The 10787-nt window shown below is 41.2% G+C and overlaps 1 long non-coding RNA gene across 1 annotated transcript in view; it reads left to right on the top strand.

The window, feature by feature from the left end:
- Nucleotides 1-502: 502 nt before the first annotated feature.
- LOC119414141 overlaps nt 503-10787 on the top strand; it is a 13648-nt gene continuing 3363 nt past the window's right edge. Inside the window, exons 1-2 of the long non-coding RNA XR_005186992.1 lie at nt 503-630; nt 715-768. This is a non-coding gene — a long non-coding RNA (uncharacterized LOC119414141). The remainder of the gene's footprint in view (nt 631-714; nt 769-10787) is intronic.

Raw genomic sequence — 10787 nt, 5'->3', positions numbered from 1 at the left:
CGTATAGGGCGGAGCGACGTATAGGGCGGAGCGACGTATAGGGCGGAACAACGTATAGGGCGGAGCGACATTTACAGCAGAAAATACGGTAACTCCTGGACGCCTCCCTTTAAAGGTTTTTCGGGCACGTCCCACTGGTACGAGGCTCCAGGGGAGACCTAGAAGTTACTGGAGGGATTGTGTATCTTCTCTGGCCTGGGAACACATCTGGGGCTCCCAGAATGAGTTTCAAATTGTTGCTGGGGAGAGGAATGTCTGGGTTTCTCTCCTGGACATGTTCTGCAACCCAGAATATGTGGTAGAAGATGGAGATGTGTTGGACTGTCCGGTGTGATGCTGGGTCACTCTTAGGGGATAAGTTGTGTCCAGTCAGCATGTCTTAGACTTCTTGGGGTCTTGATCCAAAATAATCCTTTCTATCTGTCATTGTAGATTGGGCTGGAGCACGAGGAGCAGAAGCTGGAGATTAAGCGTCAGGTAACAGAGCTGACCCTGTCACTGCAAGAGCGGGAGTCTCAGATTAGCAACCTGCAGACATCTCGCCACACTCTGGAGAACCAGCTGCAGCAGGCCAAGACTGAGCTGGAGGAGACAACTGCAGAGGCTGAGGAGGAGATCACTGTACTCAGAGTAAGGAGAAGGAAACAAATATAGAAGCACTGATAGTAAATCATTTTAGTGCTGACATCTGTCCTTTTGTTTAACTCTTTTTAGGCACATAGAGATGAGATTCAACGCAAGTATGATGCCCTGAGAGACAGCTGCGCAGTAAGCTGCTCACTCTTTTTCTCATTTTTTTTTTTTTTTTTTTCCTCAGTCACTCTACAAATAGACATACTGTATTTCCTGGCACTGAACATTAGCTGAATCATCACACATCATCACAGTGAACGTAAAAGCCACATTTCTGCCCATATGTCTCTAACTGCTTTGCACACTGCTCCAAACTAATTCAGGACAGTTTGGTCTGAGTCAAAGTGACAAATGTTTTTCTAAAAACGGTTTGGACCATATTGCAAGATAATCCCCACCTAAACCATTGTGTGAATTAACAAGTTAACTACAGGCTTTCATTACAGCAGGTCAAAAATGAATTACTTTACTTCTTGTAATACTATTTGAGAACTTCATTCTTTGTTTAAAAATTGTTTTAAGATAAGATAAGATAAAACTTTATTGTCCACAAAGGTGGAAATTTTCCTTCGGCTCTCCAACCATAAAATAAAACACATTCATACAATCAAAAATATCAACAATTTGTGCATAGAATAAAACATTTTGCATGCCATAGGTACATTTTATCATTTGGTTTGTTTAAGAATGGTTATTGCACTCAGAATAAATGACTTCTTATATATTCTTCGTTGCCAGAGGGACCCTTTAATGCCTTCCTGAGCTCAGAGGTTCAAACTGATGAAAAAGAGGATGGGTACTATCTGATAAAATATTACTTGCCGTCTTCCTTGTTCTTTCTGCAAACAGTTGAGACAGAGCTTTTTGTGGTTTCCCCACTATTTTACCTGCCATTGAAACAATCCATAAAAGTTTGTTTTTGAGTCTACAGCTCAGATGACCATACCAGGCAGGGAGGTGAAAAGTTAAAACGCTCTCAGCAATTGTCTTGTACACAAGCTCTAAAGTTTGCTGACTAACCCCAAGACCATTAAGTTGGTTTGAGTCAAAGTGAAAAATATTATTCTAAAAACAGTTTGGACCATATTGCAAGATAATCCTCACCTTAACAATTGTGTGAATTAACAAGTTAACTACAGGCTTTAATCCACACTGTACTGTCTACCAGGAAGCTCTGATGGTTTTTTTATTCCTGTGTTATGTTCTATTAGCTAATGTACAGATTTATTATTTTTTTTAATTGTCCTTGAGAACTAACATAAAAAGGATTTGAGTGCAGTCAAATTCGTATACCATAAACTATAACCAACAGCATCACTGCATCTCTTATCTGTTGCCCTACTTCTGAGATCCTCCCACTTACAACCTGTTCAAAATGCAGAGTCCATAAATTCAGCTGGCCAGGGATCGGGCAAACACAGCCAAGTTTTGCAACAAGAAGGGCTTGAATGTCCACTGTTTTATAACATGCATAGCTGGTTTGCAATTCTGATTGTAGGTCGTTTGGCAACAATGATGAAATTGTTTAATAAAATTACACACAAATCAAATATATCTTAATGCATTTTATCTGTTCTAGCACTACACATCCATATGCCCATTTCACCAAATCAGAAGTATGAGAAAGAACTTTCTATTCCTTCTTCTTCCTTTATCTGTTCCCTCTTCAGGGTTCTCCACAGCGAGTCATCCTCCTCCAGCTCACTCTGTCCTCTGCATCCTTTGTCCTCACTCCTCCATGTCCTCTAACTGTATCCATATATCTCCTTTTTGTCTTTTTCCTGATAGCTGCATTTTTAACATCCTTCTACCAATATACCCACTGTCCCTCCTCTGGACATGTCCAAACCATCTCAGTCTAGTCTCTCTAACTTTATCTCCCAGTTGTTCAACCTGTGCTGTTCCTCTGATGATCTCATTCCTAATCTTGTCTAATCTTTGTAGCCTCACTGTTCCACTGGCCTCCCTCTCATTCACACACGTACTCTGTCTTACTACGGCTGACTTTCATTCCTCTTCTGTCAAGTGCATACCTCCACCTTTCCAAGTTCTCTTCCAACTGTTCCCTGTTCTCACCACAGATCACAGTGTCATCTGCAAACATCAGAGGCCACGGGGATTTCTGCCTGACCTCATTTGTTAGTCAGTCCATCACCAGAGCAAACTAGAAGGGGCTCAGATCTGATCCTTGATGCACTCCCACCTCCACCTTGAAGCTATCTGTCACTCTTACAGCACATCTCACCACTGTTCTGCTGTCTTCATACATGCCCTGTACCAGTCCAACATACTTCTCTGCCACTCCAGATTTCCTCATGCAATACCACACCTCCTCCCTCGGCACTCTGTCATATGCTTTTTGTAAATCCACAAAGACACAATGGAGTTCTTTATGACCCTCTCTGTACTTCTCCATCAGCATCCTCAAAGCAAAGATATCTGTGGTGCTCTTTCTTGGCATGAAACCATAATGCTGCTCACAAATAGTCACCTCTCGTCTAAGTCTTGCTTCCACAACTCTCTCCCAGATCTTCATTGTGTGACTCATCAACTCAATTCCCCTTTAGTTGCTACAACACTGTACATCACCCTTGTTCTTAAAAATGGGCACTATCCCACTTCTCTTTCATTCTTCAGGCATTTTCTCACCCTCAAACATGCCATTGAATATTTGAGTCAAAAACCTCACTGCCATCTCTCCAAGACATTTCCAAACCTCCACTGCATGTCATCAGGTCCTACTGCCTTTCCCTTCTTCATTCTTTTCAGAGCTTTCCAGACTTCACCCTCACTAATCTTTCTTACTTCCTGTTCCACATTTTACATGATGTCTACTCTTTGCCTTTCATTCTCTTCATTCATTAGCTCCTCAAAGTACTCCTTCCATCTTCCCATCACACTCTCCTCACTTGTTAGAACATTAACATTTCTAGCTTTAACAAGTCTAACCTGCTGCACATCCTTTCCAACCCAATCACTCTATCCTGTTTATCAATGCAAGTCCTTCTCTCCCTCTTTAATGTCCAGCCTCCTATACAACTCATCATGCATCTTCTGTTTTGCCTTTACTGCCTCCTTCTTTGCCATGTGATACATTTTATATTCTTGTCTCCTTTCTTTAGTCCTTTCACTGTCATATTTCTTCTTGCAAAACCTCTTTCTTTGAATAACTTCTTGCACTTCACTATTCCACCACCAGGTTTCCTTATCATCCATTCTCTGTCGAGATGACACACCAAGTACCTTCCTACCTGTCTCTCTAATTACTGTTGCTGTAGTAGCCCAGTCATTTGGAAGCTCTTTCTTACCACCCAGAGACTTTAACAGCTCTACGCTGAACTCATAACATTCTTCCTTCCTCAACTTTTCCCATTTGTATATGTCTGTCTGTAACAACTAATTGACAATGACAATGCTGCAAACAGGGAACAGTCTAACATCTAACAGTCTCATTGGTCAAAACTTAACTTGGGTTGAGAACTACACTTTAGGGTAGCTCAAATTATTTCACTTTAAAATGTTTCACCTTGATGGAATAATGCAATAAGCAAAATCTAATATTCCCAAATATTACTGCTACTTTTACTTGTTAAAAAAAATATTACTTTGACTGACCAGTGGAAGTTTCGGAGAGTTTATTTATTAACCTTTATTTATTAATCTTTATTTAACCAGGCAAATCCCATTGAGATCACAGATCTTTTTTGCAAGGGAAGCCTGGGCCATTAACAATGGACTATAGGCCTTTTAGGAAGTTTTACTGATCCACCCATCCATTATCTTTACCTGCTTCTTCCTTTTTGGGTCATGGGGGTCACTGGTGCCCATGTCTAGCTATCACTGTGTGAAAAGCGAGGGGCACCCTGGACAGGTTTCCAGTCCATCACAAAGATCCATAGAGCCAAACGAGACAAACAACCATTCACTCTCTCACCCTCACCTAGAGACAATTTAGAGTTACCAATCAGTCTAACATGCATGTTTTTGGTCTGTGGGAGGAAACCAGAGGACCCGGAGAAAACCCATGCATGCACAGAGAGAACATGCAAATTCTACTCAGAATAGTCCCCGGCCAGGATTTGAACCAGTAACCTTCTCACTGAGAGGCAGCAGCTCTATCAACTGAACTACAAGCTGTCTTTCTGAACCATTCTTGATCCATTGATTCTTGATTCTGATCCATTCAAACTTCACATTTTGAAGCAAACTTATTACCATCCACCATCCATGGTTGACTTAGGAGATAGCAAGTTTAGCAGGGAAACCAAGGCATCCATCTCCCCAGTGACATTCTCCAGCTCCCCCTGCCACACCTCAAGATATTCTCAGGCCAGAGAGACTATATAGTCCCTACAGAGAGATTTCAACCTGCCCAGAGGTTTCCTCCCAGTGGGGTATACAAAAAAAAGATGTTCAGAATGCATCCTCATCAGATTCCTGAACCATCTAAACTGACTTCTTTTGATGAGGAAGAGCAGCGGCTCAGAGTTTCCCCTTGATGATGGAAGTCCTCACCTCATATTTAAGGGTGAAAACAAAGTTATTTTCAGTCTTTTTATGAACCTTCTTTAATGCACTGATTGAGGGAGTTGTGTAGCTGATGGCACAGAAGAATATACAAAGACAAAAACAACAAGTAACAGAACCAGACACAAGAATCCCAAAACAGGAAATAATCAAAATCAACCAAAATGGAATAAAACAAACATAAAAGACTACCAAAAACATAGATGCTGACAGTTTTATTGTCCTATCTTAACATAGCTGACATATATTAATATGGCAAATAATGTAATAATTAAATTGACTTTCTAGACTAAAGTAATTTTAAATTATAACTTTTTTATCAGTATATTTTTTTAATCAGGTTATATGTTTGCTTTTAAAAAAAAAGTGCATCAGCTGCTCATTCTCAGTAAAGAAAATGTTTCACTTGTGTTTATGTTTAAAAATGTCTGATTCAGGAGGTTTCTCACTCGCAGCTCTCGTTCTGCTCACTCACATTCAGTAAAAGAGAAGACCTCGCTGCGTTTTGTATCGTCTCTTCACAGTAAATGTTAATTCTCATCAAGGAAGATGAGACACCCACATCTTCTACAAAAAGCACTGAGCAATTTGTATACAGCTGTGTTGCGGAAGTAAATCTCAGGATGTGATTTGCTGCAGGGCTTCAAGCTGCTCAATGGATTTGATTGACAGATGAGTAAATGTAGACGCTTGGCCAATCACCGCCGCATCCATTCAATTATTAATTTCCTGCCTTGCCTGGAGCATTTAGTTGAAGTTGTCAGTCCCCTGTCTCAGAGGAGCAGACTTACTGAGTTAGTGCAGAGCAGACAGCTAATTTATGTACTTAAACTTCACTTCTGTCCCTTGCCTCCATTTTGCATGGTATACATGTTCCCATTAGAGCCGAGAAGAAACGCCTTTTAACAGAAAGTCTCATCAGCTTCTAACCTCATTTCCCCCACAGTGTGACCAGTAGACATGGCTGATGAAGAAAACTGACAGATGATAATGAACTAATTAGCCCACCTTTGCTCTAAATACTGCCTGGGTTAAACACGTCAGTTATTTGTACCAAAACAATTCTTGCATAATATCAGTGACCCAGATATCTGCATCGTGTAATCACACAGCAGCAGAGCTTTGACTCAGTTGCTTTTGGCAGGATGGATCAGATCTCGGGGATTACTCTCAGGCATGGTCCATTGGTGTGGCCATTTAATTTGGACATTTTGGAACCGAGTGGACCGACACAGACTCAAGGTAGAAGTCAGTAAAAGTTCTGCCTGTCCCCAAAACAACCGTGTTTATCTGAATTTGGCTCCCTGACTGGCCTTGACAGGCCATCTTATCTCTTTTTTTTTTTTTTTCTTCTTTTTTTGCAGGCAGGGATGTCCACTCTCCCCCTCACTGTTTGAAATTTTCATCGAACCGCTAGCCACAGCAATCAGGCAAACTACAGATATTAAAGGCATAAAATGCAAGAACATAGAGCACAAAATCAGTCTATATGCTGATGATGTGTTGCTCTTCCTCCAGCATTCACAAACCTCCCTCTCTCAGGTTATTGGATTGATAAACTCTTTTTCAAGAGTTTCAGATGACTCTATAAACTGGATAAAATCCACAGTTCTACCAATTAATTGCTATTTCAACAATTCACTTACTACACAACTGCAGTCAGGGAATATTACGTACTTGGGTATCAAAGTCTCTCCTAGACTGGCAGATTTAACAAAACTAAACCACATCCCACTTTTAAAGAAAATTGAGGATGATCTTGCTAGATGGAAATCTCTACCCTTTTCTTTCATGTGAAGAATTGCTTCAATAAAAATGATGGTTTAGGCCATCTTATCTCAATCCGCATGGAAGTTTTGTAAATCTAAAGCTCTGCCCCTCCATCCCCTCCTATCAAGAAAGTCTACAGACTATTCAGAGGGGTCTAGCTGAATAAACATTCTGTCATCAATTCAGGAATCTTTGGATTCATCCTTGGTCATCCTCGACCCCCCCCCCCCCCCACACCCACCCCCGAGAGTGTACGGATCTCTCTAGAGAGAACTATTTGAACTGAGCGATTTTATCTAAACTCTGCAGTGCCTCTGTGTGTTGTCTCTGGACATGCTCACTGCCCTTGCATCCCCCCCCCCCCCCCCCCCCCACAGCCGGCCACCCTCTTCCTCTGTTGTGAGAGATTTTTTTTTCAGTATCATGCTCTTGACCTTCAGCCAAATATTAAGAGCATGTTAGGAGTTGTTTTTTTTTGTCTCCAAATCCTATGTGTCATTTTTCACCCCTTTTTGTTGTCTGTCCAAACAGGTCTCACTTGTAAATGAGTCTTCGAGGCTCAATGTGACTTTTCTGTTTAAATAAAGGCTGAATGAATGAATGACTGTGGGGTTGAGTTTAAGTATGGAGGAACAACAATGTGAACAATACATGCATGTACAATGTCAAATACTTTTATTTGTATGTAATTTAGAATATATGCTAGAGTGTGTACTTTGGTAGACAAATGTACAGTAGTTGAATTTTTTCAAGTTCGGTTGCCTTGAGGCTAAGAAACCTGATTTTAAAGTGGACATACTCAGACAGATCCCTTCTGTTTGTAACTACGACCAGACAGGTGGATTATAAAGTCTTCTTAGGAGCAAGTGTGTGGAATACTGCAGTTGGAAACAGAAGGAGTAACTGATCCAGCTCTTTCACAAACTGCAGCTAAGACTGATTTAGACAGACTGCAGCTGTGATAATAGGATGATGTGGCTGCAGTTGCTATGGTTCTATCTGGGAAATTAGAAACTTGAGCTACATTTATTGAGCCTGCGGGATCAAAAAGTTCTATTTCTTATCTTACATATAAAGTTTTTGTGTTGTAAAGTATTCAGACAATGCATGTCAATAAGACACTAAATTTCTCCCACTCACCTTTTGTCCCAGCAGCTTCAAAATTTTTGAAATAGTTGAGACATCATCCGTAATTGTCCTGTCTGGATTGTCTCCATGGACTGGAAACTACAGTGAGGGTGCAGGATTAATGTTCATGTTCATGTATCACTCTGAGAAGCTTCTCCATCTTAAGGATTAACTAGCTTTTGTGATGTTGAGATGTTGTGAGTGTGTGTGTGTGTGTGGGGGGGGGGGGGGGGAGAGGGTGGAGTAGAGGTTAGAGACCCATCAGCCTGTGATTGAAAGGTTGCCGGTTCAACACCCACGGACCGACAACATCTAAATGTGGTTGGGAAAGGTGAAGCACCCTCACCTGCCTCCACCCTCACCTGCCTCCACCCTCATTTGCCCCACTCTGGGCCCTTAAGCAAGGCCCTTAACCCCCACCATCTGCTCCTCTGGCACCCTAGATATAAGCTCTCTGCTCCACACAGAGGGCTGTGGTAGCTCGTGGTCTGTGGTTGCATCAGGAAGGGCATCCGGTGTAAAAATAATTGCCAAGTCTTTGTACAAGTTAGTTCACTGTGGCGACGCCTGAGGGAGCAGCCGAAAGAATAAAAAAATAAAAATACAAATTTAGAGATGTTGTAATCCATCTATTCATTTTCTTCAGCTGATCTGTCATGGGGTTGTGAAGGACAGAAGGAGGGAAACCCAGACAGGCTTTTCCAAATAACACTCAGCTCCTCCTGATGGATTATAAGATATTTTAGGCCAGAGAGGATAACTAATCTCCACTGAGTTCTGGGTCTTACTCAGGATTACTACATAGTGGGGCATGCCCAGAAAACTTCCAGAGGAGGTCAGGATCAGATACCTGAACCACCTCAGTTAACTCATTTTGATGAGAAGGAGCAGAGGCTCCTCCTCATCACTTCTAGCTTATCCTGGACACTGACAGAACTTTGCACTTTATCTCTAAAGCTGAGCCTGGCCAACCTATGGACAATGCTCACTTCAGGTGCTAGTATCCAGGCTCTTTTTCTTATTCATTCAACCTTTATTTATACAGGTTAGTATTATTGAGCCTCGAGGACTCGTTTACAAGAGAAGATGTTTCGCTCCTCATCCGAGGAGCTTTCTCAATTGAGAATCTTCACCAACATAGATGAAGTATCGACAGCAATAAACATTCATATAAAAGCATAAAAAATGAAAAGTAAATAAAAGAAGTGATATAAAAATGAAACAAAAACAGCTACATTATAAAGTGATGTAAAACACTAAAAAGAGGAACACGTCTGCGTTGGTTTTTGCTGTGAAGTTAACAGTTGTTTAAAATCTCTTAGAGAGGTCAAAGTCGAGAACTTCAGACTTTTAGTCATGATCCATATCTCAAGACTGTAGGGATACATGGAAAGACAGAACAGTAAAAAGAGAACTTCCTTTTCACCATAACAGACTTAGAGCACACCACCATTACTGTTGATAAGGCTTCAATCTGTTGATCCATCTCTTGCTCCATCCACCATCCCCTGTGGACAGGACTCCCACATATTTGAACTCTACAGCAGAAGGCAAAGACTCACCACAAACCTAAAAATGGTGTCTGAGATGTAGTCAGACACTGGCAGAGCTGCCGTTGACAGACATTTACAGATCTGCTTTAGAGCCATGAGGTGTGGGCTTCAATGCTTAAGAATCCCCCAGTGACTAATAGATGTTCAGTGTTCCTGACTCTACACTCCAGCCATAAACCTTGTCCTGCTCTACCATGCTTTACCCCAGTCAGTGAGACCTGAGAATCTCTGCCAACATCTTACAAAAAAAGTAAGAGCTTGCAGATGTTGCCTGTCTTGTTCTCAGTGATTATTGCTTGGTCTTTGACAGAGTAGCAGAGTAAATGTGTCAAACATTTCAATGCACTGACTGAGGAAGCAGCTGCTCAATGACCGCCAATTATGGTAATGAGCGTTTTTGTGGCTTTTCAGTATACAGTATACAATTCTCCTGAACGTTTGCAAGTTTCTAGGGAATCAATACCTGCTGGAGCAGAACTTCAAATCTAACTCATTTGAATCATTCTGCAACCATAAAGTAAATAATGAGAAAATCTATGACTCAGAGGGTATTAATTTGTCAGAAATGTGCCCTTCAAGACACGTCCCAGAGAGATGGGATCAGGCTGTGTGTGGTCCAAACACTGTTTTCCTACAAAACACTAACAAGGAACAAGCATGCTGCAGACAGTCCTCTCATTATTGTTCATTCTTCCTCCACCTGAGCAGGATGTAAATGGGAATGCTTTACATCATTTCTCCCTTTTAACTGATGCGCACAAACAAACCAAAAAGTGATGACATCGTTTTCTGTGGCAATCTCTCCAGCAAAACAACTGGGCACAAATAAAGAAAAGCTTTTTTTTTCTTTGCTGGAATGTAGAGATAACAAGAAGGAACAAACAGCAATGAATTTCTCCATCCCCTTTTCCATTAGTACCTTTAGTACCGGTACAGCACGGTTCTACTCTGCTCAGTACGGTACACGTTGTTTCCATTATGCTTTCAGTACCGGTTCCAGTGGGCGGGTTCAAATTGACTCACGAACCTCACCAGCTGGTGGTGTTAAGACCCTGAAACAGGTTTCAGTACAGGATGAGGATTTATTTTAAAGTTTCTGGTAAAATAAAAGAATACATGTTTTTAAAATTATCAAATTAAACTGATATATGATATACTAATAAATATATACACATA

The sequence above is a fragment of the Nematolebias whitei genome, chromosome 8 (assembly GCF_014905685.2).
Source record: "Nematolebias whitei isolate Nwh7 chromosome 8, NemWhi1, whole genome shotgun sequence".
NCBI lineage: Eukaryota > Metazoa > Chordata > Actinopteri > Cyprinodontiformes > Rivulidae > Nematolebias > Nematolebias whitei.
The sequence above is the reverse complement of the archived record's forward strand: the minus strand, read 5'-3'. Positions and strand labels throughout refer to the sequence as shown.